Source organism: Vicia villosa, linkage group LG6, assembly GCF_029867415.1.
Source record: "Vicia villosa cultivar HV-30 ecotype Madison, WI linkage group LG6, Vvil1.0, whole genome shotgun sequence".
Taxonomy (NCBI): domain Eukaryota; kingdom Viridiplantae; phylum Streptophyta; class Magnoliopsida; order Fabales; family Fabaceae; genus Vicia; species Vicia villosa.
Genome location: NC_081185.1, coordinates 13,057,311 through 13,072,225, shown reverse-complemented (window position 1 = coordinate 13,072,225; position 14,915 = coordinate 13,057,311). Strand labels below are relative to the sequence as shown.

Genomic DNA, 14,915 nt, shown 5'->3' with positions numbered 1-14,915 from the left:
TAGTGTAGGACCGTTAGGGTCGAAATTAGTATAAATAAGGGTCTTAATGTTAAGATTCCGTGTGTTCATTTTGTACAAATCACTCACAGATTACTCAAGTATCAAGTGTTAAGAGAACGAGTTCGCTGAAAAATGTACGTATGACACCAACACCATTTTAAATACATTTGTATCTTTCTTTATTCAAGTATCTTTCCAATTCCTTTATTGTCTTCGTTTAACTTTCATTTCGAAGCATTTTACGTTTCTGCATTTAACATTCTTGCATGTTATATTCTTGCACTTTATATTTCTGCAATTTACACGCTTTTTATGTTTTCTTTGTCGAAGTTATGTTAACATGTATAACAAGTGTTGTTTCACATGAGTAGTCATACGATCATATCACAAACGAGTTTTCGAAGCAAGAACAAACAAATATGGACCAAATCATATCAAAAGACAATTGTTTGACTATGTCCTAGGATCAATCTAGTCGATCCTGCGAGTAACCAAAGTATATTTTATAGTTTGGAGGACTAGCGGTTGTTTACTGGAAATCACCGTAAACACAGAGCGACACTGGATATAAAACTAGACAGCCGATAAAAGATACGGCAAAATATAAGCAAAAGCAAACTATTGAAGAGTCCAACTACGCCATCATCAGTAACCAAAATTATCATTCCTCAGTCCCAACTTAGGGATTACCTGTATAAATTATAATTGTAGAAACATAGAGACAAGAAAAGGGTGAGAATACATTCCACAAATCAAATGGTGTTAAAACAACATAGAATAATTTAATCAGCAAATACATTAAACTCACAATCCCATAATCAGATAACATAGATAATTATGCTTGCAATGCTCATCTCTTCGACTCTCATGAATGTAGTGCCAATATTTCATATACTCCCAGGCATGTTATCAAAATATCCAACTTGTAACTAAATCGAAGTCTTACTCGACATTGGACCGATGTCCTAACCCGTCACTATACCGAAGTCCTAACTCGTCACTAGATCGAAGCCCCACTTATCTCCGATATACATGACGCATGAATGAAACAAACAATGAAAATCGTCATACACAATCCTCCAACTCCGATTTTCGTCACTAGACATAAGTCTTACACGTCACTGGTTCTTTCGAACCTAGCTAAACACATCTCCTAAACTTGAACATCACAACATTGGTTCTTTCAAACCTAAACATATATCACATGAACTCTAATAATTAGAGTTAAAACATTAGTTCGTCTAAAGTCTAAACATGTTCTCCCGAACCTAAACATATCAATACTGCACCCAAACCTTAACAACTTAACTCATATACGTATTATCAACAATTAAACTTGTGTACTAAAACATTAACAGTTTAATTGACATAGCATCTTATCTATCAATATAATGTGATGTCCCTTGGCCCGAATAATGAAGAAAAACATATCAGAGGATGATGAAATAGATGTAACATTATAAGTTTATATGGATGACATGACCATCAAGTTCAACGATGAAGAACTGCATAATAAGCACCTCACAAAGTATTCAGGAGAGTTCACCTAAACATCATGATGCTAAATATAGAAAAATGTACCTTTAGGGTCATAGCCGACAAATTTCTAAGCTTTTACCTGATAAAAAAGGGCATAGATGCGAACGCTAATAAAATTTTAGATTTTTTGTTCCATTGTTCTCTGAATTTTATTTGGGTTGTAGTAGTTTTGAGAAGGGAATGAGTGTGTATGGTTGCTTCCTTCACATCTCACTTTTTCTCTACACGTCATTCTATTAGATACCCCCAACCTAAGATAAGGAGACATGCAACCTCCTTCCCTTAGATAAATGATATTCATTTAAGAACCCCTTCATTCTATTCTAATTCAATAAAATCCAAAAACTACGCAGTCATCGCGGAAGTAGGAGTTCCTCATAATTCTTGAAAAATCACCATTCCTAAACAAGATATGTCATAATTGAGAGATGGAAAAGAAAATTATTAATTCTTAAGCCTAAAAAGAGTCACTTTCTCAAGAAACAAAATTTGAAATTTTTTCCAAGGACATCTATTTATTTTCTGTGTATGTTTTAAGTTAGAAAAATGAAATGACTCTTTTCCTATCAACAAATATGTGATCCTAATTACTTCAACAAAAAAAAATCTTTTGACCCATTCAAAGTAGTCGATTTCATGACTAGTTAGTCTCTAGAGTTTTTTCATAGAAATTTCCATCCCATCTCTCAATATATATAATAATAAATGAATATACCTTCTACCATCCCAAACCAAACCAAACCTCAAAACCAATAAAAAAAAATTCTCTCTTCTACTTCACACTGTTTACTCTACACAACCATGTCAAACTCCACCAACAACATATTTCACACTAAAATAACCCTACTATATCTCTTTTTTCTATTTTCACCTATACTTGCTAACTCATACACCCCTGATTACAACTATGCAATCAATTGTGGCAATCCTGCAGATACTAAAGCCTCAGACAATCGAAATTGGCTTGGTGATAATATTCATAACTCCAACATCTTTTCCTTCATTGAACCAAAATCCATAAACCCATCTTTTACATCACAACCTAATTCTCTCTCAAATATCCAAACTCCATTCTTAACCGCACGTGTCTCTTTCTCAAATTTCACATACTCATTTTCTAGCATCAATACTTCTCCTCTTTTTATTCGCCTTCATTTTTACCCAACTTCCTATCAAAACTTTGAACCCTCCAATGCAAATTTTTCTGTCAAAGTAAATAACAACCTTACCCTTCTTAACAACTTCAACCCTTTACTTTGGCTTCATCATGATGATGAGGAAAAAATCACCAAAGAATATTGCATCCAAACCAAACCAAATGAGAAGCTAGACATAACTTTCGTTCCAAGTAACATAAACCAATCAAATGTTTATTATGCTTTTGTTAACGGGATCGAACTTGTGTCTATGCCTTCTTTTCTCTATTACACTGATCTCGATGACATGAACTACCATATCAAGTTTCTTGGCTTTGACGACAGTGCTAGCGAATACCAAATTCGCAAGGACAAAGCTTTCGAGACTGTTTATAGAGTCAATATTGGTGATAATCAAGTTCCACCAAATGAAGATACCGGTATGTTTCGTAATTGGGACAACGATTTTCCTCGTTACTTGGAGAAACAGCTTCCACAAAGTGAACCAGTTGATTGGGGACATCATCTCAACTTTAAAAACAATACCATTCCAAATTACACTGCACCAGAAGCTGTATACTTTTCTGCAAGAAGTTATGGAATGAAAGTGAAAAAAGATTATAATGTAACTTGGAATTTTGAAGTTGATTCAGCTTTTACTTATATGGTAAGGCTGCACTTTTGTATGTTTGATTTGACCATAAAAAATGAACTTGGTATGGTCTTTCAGATTTTCATAGCTGATAATTTAGCTGAGAAAAGAGCTGATGTGATTGCGTGGAGTGGTGGTAATGAGATTCCTGTTCATAAGGATTATGCTGTGCCAATGTACTCTCTAGAAGGAAGCTCTCAAATTGAAAGAGTTAACCTTTCAATCAAGCTACAACGCGCACCAGAAACTTTCTTCACACTATACCGTGATGTCTTCCTGAATGGAATTGAGATTTTCAAGATAAATGATAAAAGTAACAATCTGGCAGGATTGAATCCGAATTATTCATCTCCAAATGGGAAAGTATTACCAACTCCAAAAGCAAACTCAAAGAAGTCATCAATATTCATGGTTGTTGTGGTTGGAGTTTCATGTCTCTTGCTAGCATTTGTTGTTGTGGGAATAATAGTTTTTGTAAGAAGGAGAAGAAGTTTTGAGTCTAATTTTGAAATGGGAAGAAAGTTTATGGAAGAAAAAGAGTGAAGGTTCCTCAACTTTACCATCCCATTTGTGTCGCTATTTTACAATAGCGGAGATAAGAACGGCTACAAACAACTTCGACGATATTTTTATCATCGGAGTTGGAGGATTTGGAAATGTGTACAAGGGTTACATCGATGGGGTTACACCTGTTGCAATAAAACGACTGAAGTCAGGTTCTCAACAAGGTGTAGACGAGTTTCTGAATGAGATCGAGTTGCTCTCTGAGCTTCGTCATATTCACCTGGTTTCTCTTATTGGATATTGCAATGATGGTATAGAGATGATTCTTGTTTACGAGTTCATGCAACGCGGAACTCTTTGTGAATATCTCTATGGTTCGGATAATGAACCTCTTACATGGAAACAAAGACTTGAGATTCTATTGGGTGCTGCGAGGGGGTTGAATTATCTTCATGAAGGCGCAAAGTACAATATCATACATCGTGATGTGAAAAGTACGAACATATTGTTGGATGAGAAATGGGTGGCTAAAGTTTCTGATTTTGGGCTATCAAAAGTGGGACCCACGGGAATTTCGATGACTCACGTCACCACTGTGGTGAAGGGTAGTCTCGGGTATTTAGATCCTGAATACTACTTACGCCAAAGGTTAACTCGAAAGTCTGACGTGTACTCGTTCGGTGTGGTGCTTCTTGAGGTGTTGTGCGGGAGACCTCCTTTAATGCGTTGTTTAGATAAGCAAAACGCGAGTTTGGTTGTTTGTTTTCAAAGATGTTACAATGAAGGTGTGATAATTGAACAGTTGGTGGACCCATTCATAAAGGATTCTATAACAGATGAGTCTTTGAAATGTTATTGTCAAATGGCTTTGAATTGTTTGCATGATGATGGGAATCAAAGAATGTCCGTGAGTGATGTTGTTGGAGGGCTAGAGTTAGTTTTGATGTTGGAGATGAGTGAGGAGGATGGTAAGTTTGGAAGGACCCAAGAAAAGAAAAAGAGTGAAAAAAGGATACAATCTCTAAAGTTTACCAATGATGATGGAAATGACATGAGTTTAATGAGTATATGTGGTGGAGATTATGGGTCTCATACTAGCAAGACAAGCACCATTTCCATCATAAGTGAAGACCAACCTTTGTTTTCAGCTAATGTGTTTTCTGAAATTGGAAATCAATAACGGTTGGGGTTGGTTGAAAATATACATTTTAAAAAAGTATCACATTATTTAGTTTTGTAAATGAAGGAGTCAAAGACTATATAAAAGATTCAAGTTCTTTATTACAAAATAATCTAATAAAAAAATCACATTATTTAGTTTTATATTTTCTCTTATATTCTTGTGTTAGAGTGTTGCGAGGGGTAGTTAAATATTTTCTTTAGAGAGTGTGGGTTTATTGGAGCCTTGGGGTAGTTAAGGGTAGTCTATGTGTTGTAACAATTTCACATAGTATTATTTTCTAGATGTCATTTGACAAAATTCGTGATTTTTTTCTTCGATTTTGGATTTTTCACGTTAAATTCTTGTGTTGTGATTGTGTTCATTTTTTTATATATGTATTTATTTTTCCTAATAATTGGTATAAAGAGCCTTGATTTGTTTGGGTGTTAATTTTTTAATAAGCTCCGTGGTTGCAGTTATTCCGACCTTCCACATCAAAAAAGAAATTTTATATTCTATGTTGGTTGGGAGATTTATTTTTTCCTACAAGAAAGGTTTTGGCTAAAATGTCAATTTTTTCAAGTGCACTAGATATCGGCTTAGAGAAATTTGATAGAAGAATGAATTTCGGCTTGTGGAAAATTCAAGTCAAAGATGTTTGTTAAAATGAGGATTACATAAGACGTTGAAAGGGAACATTTCCAAAATGAACAACTAGAAGTGGGAGGAACTAGGTTTGAGAGCTTCAATTACAATCTGCAAGTATCTGGCTAAGAATAGCGAATGTTCTTGGTATGTCATCAGCCAAAGAAATTTGGGAGAAACTTGAAGGGCTATGTCAAGAAAATGGTATATCAAATCGGTTGTTATTGAAGGAGCAGTTTCATATCATACATATGGATGAGCATACAAAAGTTTCAGGTTATCTAAGTGTTCTTAATGGAATTGTTTCTGAATTATAAACTATTGGAGTCAAGATTGATGATGTAGATAAAGCTTTGATACTCATATGGTCTCTTTCATCTTTTTATGAGCATATTAAACATGTTATGATATATGATGATGAAACTTAGAGTTTTGAAGAGGTTTCTTGCAAAATATTTCTGAAGAAAGAAGATTGAAAGGTGAGGATAATACTTCATCAAACTCGGTGTTTGTAGATAGAGACGGTTTCATGTGAAGTAAAATAGTGAAAAGGATGCGAGATGTTGAAAATGTTTAAAGATTGGACATGTAAAGTATAATTATCCTGATGGGGCAGTGTTAGAGAAGAGCTTTGAGTCAAATGCTAGCAATGCATCCCTTGTCGTGGGAGATGATGAACTTCTCTAAAATTTGAGAAGTGTGTCCTCATAACATTCCCGCTGTCATAGAAAAAGACAAGCATTACTTTCAGATTAACACAAGAGCATTAAGGCAACGTGTGTTGTGAAATTATATTGTTGGTTAAAGAGCTTTCTACCAACCTAAAATTTGCACCATAAGTTTTCAACCTGTGGAAATTCTTGAAGTGGTTTAACTTCAAGTGAAATATACTCTTCTTTAGGTAGTGTATGATGTTTTTTTAAACTATGATTGTCGGTGAAGACAATGTGAAAATTATTTGAGTGGTGTAGCTTGAAGTGACTATACTCTTTATGGTGGAGAATAATCGTTGGCGAAGACAATGAAATTTAACATATTATTTTCAATCAAGGTAGAGATTTTTGGAGTTGGTTAAAAATATACATATTGAAAAAGTCCCACATTGCTTAGTTTTATAAAGGAAAAAGGAATCAAAGGCTATATAAAGGATTCAAGTTTTTCATTACAAAATAGAATATTCAAAAGCACTTTAAACTTGTATTTGACTTTTTATATTTTCTCTTATACTCTCGTGTTTGTGTGTTGATGGGTTGTTAAATATTTGCTTCGGAGAGTGAGAGTGTATTAGGATCTTTGGGTGGTTAAGGGTAACCTATATGTTGTAACAATTTTTACTTAGTGTTATTCTCTCGTTGTCCTTTGACAACGATCGTGGTTTTTTCTCCGATTTTAGAGTTTTCACGTTAAAATTCAGTATTGTGATTGTGCTCATATTTTTTCTCTATGCATTTATTTTTCCTAACAAATATAAATATAAAATCCAAATATTAATAATTTTTAATTTTAACGTTTCTAATTTGTTGTCTTATCTTAGATCCAATCATTAATGTTACGTTTTCTTACTGGGTATTCCTCGCATAATGCAATTACATTTCAAACCATTATCTAATATTCAAGTGCTCTATTGTTGGAAAAAAATTGGTTTATACCATATCCCTTAAGTTTTTGTGATAACAAAGTATTTGAAAAACAATTGGATAATCTATTGTGTGTTCAAGTTTGCAGATACAAAGATCAATATACTGATTGAAAGTCAGTTGTGAAACTGCACTGAGCATTGGAAGAGAAGTTTTTAAGAGGTAGATTTTGAAGATAAGATTTAAAAAATCAAGACAACCTCTGAAAAAGTCAAAGTTTGAAGGATCAGAAGCCAAGACTCAGACTCTGAAGGACCAAAACCTGAACTCAATCAAAGCTCAAGAATCAAGGAAGTCATGACACGTTGCTGTCAGACTTTGAGGTCAATTTGTCTTGTTCTGGTCATATGATAACTCAGCTGAAAGTTGCAGAAGCCTGAATGTTTGCATAATTCCTTTTGTAGAAAATAAATTTCAAATGAGCTTGCAACGCCATTATCCATTTGAGGAAGCTTTGCAATGGATTTGTTGATGCCTCTCTAAATGACTCTCTCGTGCTTGAAGATTTCTCCAACTACTCTTTCATGGAACTATATAAAAGGAACTGAAGATTTGGAGATAAACGCAACACAGCGCCTTGAAAAGAAAAAGAAAGGTTACTCTGTCAAAGCAAAGAACACAAGCTAAGTTATAACTTCTTACCATTTTACATTCTTAGAAGTTCTTAAGTCTTGGAGTTTTATGTGTTGTAATTTTTTTACACCTCTAGTTGTATATCAAGTGTAAATATTACTATATCACTTTCATTGACCTGTTAGATAGATTGTTGAAAGTCTTTTGCACGCGTTCTTTAGCAATGAAGTCTTTTGCTTGTATGCTTGAGTATTTGTGAAGTCTCTTACTTGTGTGCTTGAGCATTTGTAAAATTAACTTGCTTGTGTGCATGAGGAATCATAAGTCTCTTGCTTGTGTGCTTAAGCATTGAAGTTCCTTACTTGTGTATTTGGACATTGGAATTATCTTGCTTGCATGCTTAAGCAACTTGTAATCATATTCAGTTATAGTGAAAATATCTTGGAAGTGCAAAGGGACTAGACTACTCCTGATTTGTTGGAGGAACCAGGATAACTTGTGTGTGCATTATTTTGCTCTATTCTTTAATTTTGTTCAATATTATTCTGCTGCTATCAATCAAACTCTAAATTAGATTCAAAACCAGAAAAATATAACTGGTCTTAAGAAGAAAAAGTCAACATAATTCAACCCCCTCTTGTGTTTTTCTCACCTTCATCTATCACCCTACCACACTCATATAAATCCCTTATAATCTCCATTAAGAGGGAAAAAATGAGAAAGAATAGAAGAAGGATTATGCCTGCAAGTAAAGGAGTGTGAGTTGTACTTATTAAAACTGGAGGAGAAAGTGTACGATGAGCTTGAGTGACTTTGAATTTTTTTACGAAAGATCTGAAAATAGAATACGCAAAAGACAAATAGGGATGGGTGAACCCCTTTTATAGGGATTTGAAATTTATCCTTGTAGATAATCATGAACCTCTCACTAGGTGTCGTGACGAGATAATTAAGATTAAGCTATTGATTAACTTAACTCACAAGTAAACAGAGTCGTCGCCGATCTTAATTATTTCTAAAGGAATAGTAAAAGAACGAATAAAATCACAAACATTTTAAAACAAAACTAATAAAACAAAGAGAAAAAGGTACGGGGGTTGGTCATGCAAGAGGAAGGTATTAACACTCCTCATATCCATGGTACTATCTGAGCCTTTTTTAAAAATCTGTGTTGTGAAATAAAAGAGTTGTGAGAAAACATTGATAGGATGACAAAAGAATATTTTTTATTGTTTTTATTTATGCTGCAAAACATCGCATCTTATACCTACATACACCTTGATGCAATAAGGAAGTCAAATCATTTATAGTTCTGCTCATAAAGAAACCACGATGGTTTGTTTTGATTGAGTTTAAAATGAAGACAATTTTTCATCTCAAAGGAGAAAAATCAACTAATCAACTATAAGCATGAGAACAGATGGAACTTTGCATCACAATGAAAGAAGGGCTCTAGATGAAGGAGGTGATTTTGAAATTTAAGAGATGAGCAATAGATGAATGGACTATCCTAAAGCATAAAATAAAAGCTAAGGAACAAGAAATATATAACCAATAAAGAAGCAAACACTTGACATGAAGTCAACATAAGTGTTTCTTTCCTTTGGATTAAGCCCAAATGTACCAAATAACCAAGCAATCACAGATGAATTAAGCCAGGTATCAGATAAGATCAAATAATAAGTCAAACCAAAATGCTTAAGATGAATCATAATGTATCAGAGGATTTTGTATCAGATGAACTTGTATTAAAGGATTTACTTCAAGGTATCAGACAAAGTAAACCTACATCAAATGAAAATAAACAAACAACCAAAGACCATAGAGAAATTCCAAAAGTCTCAAGTTTTAATGAATCATATGGAATTATAGGTATCAGATGAACATTCCAAGCCAATGGATCTATCCTAAGTCCAAAAGTCCAATTCCTCAAGCAAAGGATAGTAGTCATAGTCCAAGTTCATAATTAAGTCTTTTAGGGGTTTTTCTCTAGGGTTAAATATGTTTTTGTTCCATATAAAATACCAAATCTTATTTTTTGTCCATATAAAAATAAATGGCATGTTTTGGTCTCTACAAAATTACTATGCACGTAATTTTAGTCTGTACTGTTAAACCAATGTGTATGTTATTTTGCAGACATGTTTAGAAAGTTTTAAAAAGTTCCTTGAGAAAAGAGGAACTCAAAATTTGATTTCTAAGTCGAAATTTTTATTATTTTTATCATTATCTTTTGAAATTTGAAAAATTTATATTTAATTCTTCTCATTTTAAAAAATTCTAAAGTCTTATAAATAAATATTTTACCGTATTCTAAACATGTATAAAATATATTATTAAAAAAAATTAAAAATTAAAGGGTAGTTAGACAGTTTTTAATTTTTAGAAAATAGTAGGGACTAAAATTGTATGCAAAAAAATTTGTTTAGGGATTAAAATATATATATTTTTTATATGGACTAAAAAGAAAATTCAATATCTTTATAAGGGCCAAAAACGTATTTAACCCTTTCTTTTATTAGTATTTTAAGACAAAAGATAAAATGTCTGAATGGGCAAAAGGAAAATAAATATAAACAAATAGTATGAAAAATAATGATAAAGATAAATTACATAAAGGAAAGGAAAGAAGTAAATTGCAAAAATTAAAGACAAAAGTTAGAGTGCATTAAAGTAAAGTTTGTACAATAATATGGTTAATTATTAATAAGATGATTAATCAACCGTTTCGGGAAAATTTAGCACTATATTATGCAATTGTAGATATACTTATATAGAAGTAGTATCTATGAGGCCGATCAATAAAATTTATGTACCATATTTTGTTAGAGAAATAATAGAGATCATTCTCCTAAAACAAGTAGCACAAGTCAAAACAAGGTGATCAAGACTAAGTCGAGGAGATGAAATCATTACATCAATAAAGTCTTTCTTAGTACCTTAGGATAAACTTATTATCAACCCAAAGTACTTCACATAATCATTTGATCAAGTGGAAAGTAGAATTGAATTGATGAAAGTTCATCAAGTACTAATCCAAACTTAATTGAACAAAGATGAACACATCATCATCCAATTGATCAAAAAGAAAAAAGAAGGAGAAAAAGATGGAGAGATGAGATAAGATCAAGCAAGAGATTACAAACTAAATTAGATTACAACTAGGTTAAAACTTCATCAAAATCAATCGTCCATTTTGGTGGATTTGGTCTTTTAAAACCATCAGCATCTAAGTTCCATTGATGTTGATGAAATTAATGACCAAATAAGTCACAACCCAAGGCAATCAACAAAATAATAACATGAAATGCAGAAAAAATAAATAAATGCATAAAAGGATTTTTAAAATGGTTTTTTTAAATGAAAATAAAAGAGAAAAATATTAAATTATACTCAAAACATTGAATAAATTGCAAATAGAAGTATGGAAAAATAAGAAATTACTTCTAATATTTTTAGAAAATTTTTGGGGATTTTTAGAAACAGAAAAACTATTTTTAAACCAATTAAAATAAAGAAAATAAGAGGAAATTAATTACAAAAATTACTAAGACATAAAATAAAATTCTAAAAAATTAACACAAAAGTGTAAAATAATCAGAAATATTTTTGTAAATTTTTTCAGTTTTTTGGAGTTAAAATGAGAGAGATACGTTTTTTAAAGTTAAATAAATTAAAAAAATAAAATAGAAAATAAGAAAAAGAAAGATGCGTTGGATCAGGATTCATTAAAATACGTGGCACATATGATGAATCTAGAGTGCGCATCCATCATGGAACTTGCTGAAACACATCACTCCAAGTTCACTTTAAAAGATCCAATAAAATGAAAACAAATGGCGCACTAGCATTGGTTGGATGAGACACATCATCATCTTCAACCTCCAACTTCCTTTGATTTAACTCAAAGTCATGATTCAACAAATGGTAATAAGAGAAGTTGAGACCACTATCAAAGTGTTCGTCTCTTCATCGCCATCTCAACCATGTGCATTATGAAAATTTATTCAAAGTGTGTGATGTATATTTTGATAAAAACCAGAAAAACTTGAAAATGAAAATTTGAAAATAAACAAGTTTAAAGCATCAGTCAAGCATAATTAAGGATACAACAAGCATCATCAAGTAAAGTACTACATCTCAGTGTCTTGAATTGTTCAAAATGGTGCTCCAATCTACCTGAACAAAGTGTGTTGAAATAGATATGAAAATGGACTTGATTGGAACGTTTTAGTGGATGATTTAACTTGCTTTTGATTTGGTTAGTTTCAGGGAAGATCAGTGATGCTCAATGGAATGAGAAAGAAGCTTGAACAAGGCTTTTGATGTGAAAACGAAGCTCATGATTTAGGAGGTTTGGAATGAGTTCTAGAAGGGTGATTTTGGTTCTTAAAGCTTGAGAAATATAGCTGAGACATCCTCTATTTATAGGGAAGCAAATGGAATGCTTATACATGTAGAATTCTTGTCAATTCGTGTGAACCAAGTTTGCTTCATGAGTGAGAAATTCGTGAGTCCATGTGCATCAAAACGAAACTAAACTTGGAGTTTTATGAGTCATTTTGCTTCCTAACACTTCACTAATCATGTTTCTCCATCTTTGATTAGTTGGACTAAATTCACTTAAATCCACAAAATGGTCTATAATGTTTCTCCATCTTTGATTAGTAATTAGTAAAACATTAAGGCATATAAAGTAAAATTTACAAGAAACACAATAGGGTGCTTGGTGATCTCCACATAGGTGAACTTAAATATGAGAGAGTGCAAGGAGGTAACCAAGCATGTGATCTTGGTGTAATACATATATCCAAATAAGGTGGGATCTTAGGGGTAAAAAATAGGATATGACACTATGTACGTCAACAATTTCAGAAGATTCCCTATGTCTATGACACGTGTTAGGGATTAAGTTTGATTTGAATTGCCAATTGATATTCATCATTAATCACAATTAATGATACACACATGTTCATCTCACCTAACATTTGAGGATTCATCTCAACTAACATTTCAGGATTCACCACAATTGACACCTGGAGGTTTATCCCTAAGCTATGCTTGAGGGACTCGCCCCAAGCTACGTTTGAGGGGGTCACTCTCGCTATGCTTGAGGGATTCTCCCCAAGCTACGTTTGTGGGAGTCACTCTTGCTATGCTTGAGGGACTCAACCAAGTATGAAGGTAGGAAGTAATAAAACTAAATGCTTCGACATATGCGAGCACTCTAGTTTGATTGTAAAGGGCCCATATGAGACAATGTGAAATTCACTAAGGCTTTAATTATAATACACACAGCCTAAAGCGGAGCTTCTACTCGTCCATTTATGGCATCACTCGCCCAATGGTCATAACACTTGTCCATTGGTCACAATGCTTACTCTTTGTTAGGCTTGGATTAAAACAACTTGTTGTCCAGTCACAAAACAAGGGGGCTAACGAGTCATTGGGCATTAAAGATATGGAAACTCTGTTTAAAGAGAAAGTCACATTCTTCAAAAGAGTAGGGGAAAATAATGGTACCACGCTCTCGCGAGGGGCTGAATAAACCACCCCCACTGGTCCAATTATCTTCGCTCAATGTACCTCGCTAAATACCTTAACTGCATGGTCGAGAATGACATTTTTTTCTAAAGAGAATGACATTTTTATTCTCAAAGAAATCACCCACATGCAGAGCTTCTCACCATTCGTCTTGAGTTTGCTCTAACCTTAACAACTACCCTAAAACTTTCAAAAAACTCTATACAGTTAGGGATTGTCACTCATTGTACTTTCTACAAGTACAAAATCTATTACAGATAGATCACAAGAATTTATTATTTGAAGAAACAATTATAGCACAACATCAATACAATAAAATTTTTAGATGAATCTTTTCACTCTCTTAGTACTAAGATAACTCTAATGAAAAAGATCTTTATAAAAGTGAGAGAAATAAAGATAGTAGCTAATTTTAATTAAGAAAAGAGTTGTGCTATATATACACTAACAATGTGACACCGTAACATTTACACCGTCTCTATTAAATTTCATTGCAAGTGAGACACAAATCCCAAGGCATACATATATAATAAAAAAAATAAAAATAGACAGTATAATATAAACATACGATGTATATGTTAAAATGTGGTGTAAATTTATCATTTCTCATAAAAAACTAATGTATAAAAAAAATTCTATTTCTAAAAGACAACAATCTATACATTTTTTAACTTTTTATATTGAAGATTTTTTATTTAATTTCTTGAAAAATAAACTAATAATATCTTGATTATACTAAAGAACTTTAATCATTTTAATAGCACTTATCACTTACAATATCGAAGTTTTAGACAGTATAAAAGAGTCTCAACATCATTGAGTAATAGTAATATTATGTGGCTAAGGGTCTATTTGATAAAATTCAAAAAAGAACTTTGCTTTTCAGCTCAGGCTAAGGGTCTATTTGATAAAATTCAAAAAAAAACTTTGCTTTTCAGCTCAAGCTAATGAATAGCTCTGTTTGATAATGTTATTTTAACATTTAACTTGTAGTTTTTTTACTAGCTTTTAATTTTTTTTCAAATGTTATTTGAAGTAGATTTTAGTTTGTGTTTATGTTTTTTTCCATTTATATTTTTATTATTTTAACAAAATATTATTATCCTTATTAATTAAAATAATATTTTATGTCATTTTGTATCTATCTGTTAATAATACAACTAATTTATCAAACACTCATGTTAGATTATCAGCTATCAGTCATCAGTTATAAACTACCAGCTACCAACTATAAACTACCAACTACCAGCTATCAGCTACCAACTATCAGCTATCAGCTAGTTTTACCAAACATTACCTAAATATATGTAGATTTATTTTTGTTTTCTGCATTTATACATATAATTTAGTGTATTAATTCATATAAAATGTAACATTTGTGTTTCATACAAAAATGTAAACAGATATAGTACTGCTAGGACGCAAAGTGTATTGCAGTAGTAACCTTTTATAATAGATTTAAAAGATTTATTCATCATCACAATTCATCATAAACATAGAAATACAATGCAAGGAAGAGAAAG

At 32.3% G+C, this 14,915-nt stretch overlaps 1 pseudogene; it reads left to right on the top strand.

Moving 5' to 3' along the window:
- Positions 1 to 2,281: 2,281 nt before the first annotated feature.
- LOC131608921 (putative receptor-like protein kinase At5g39000) lies at positions 2,282 to 5,210 on the top strand (annotated as a pseudogene).
- The last annotated feature ends 9,705 nt before the right edge of the window (positions 5,211 to 14,915 follow it).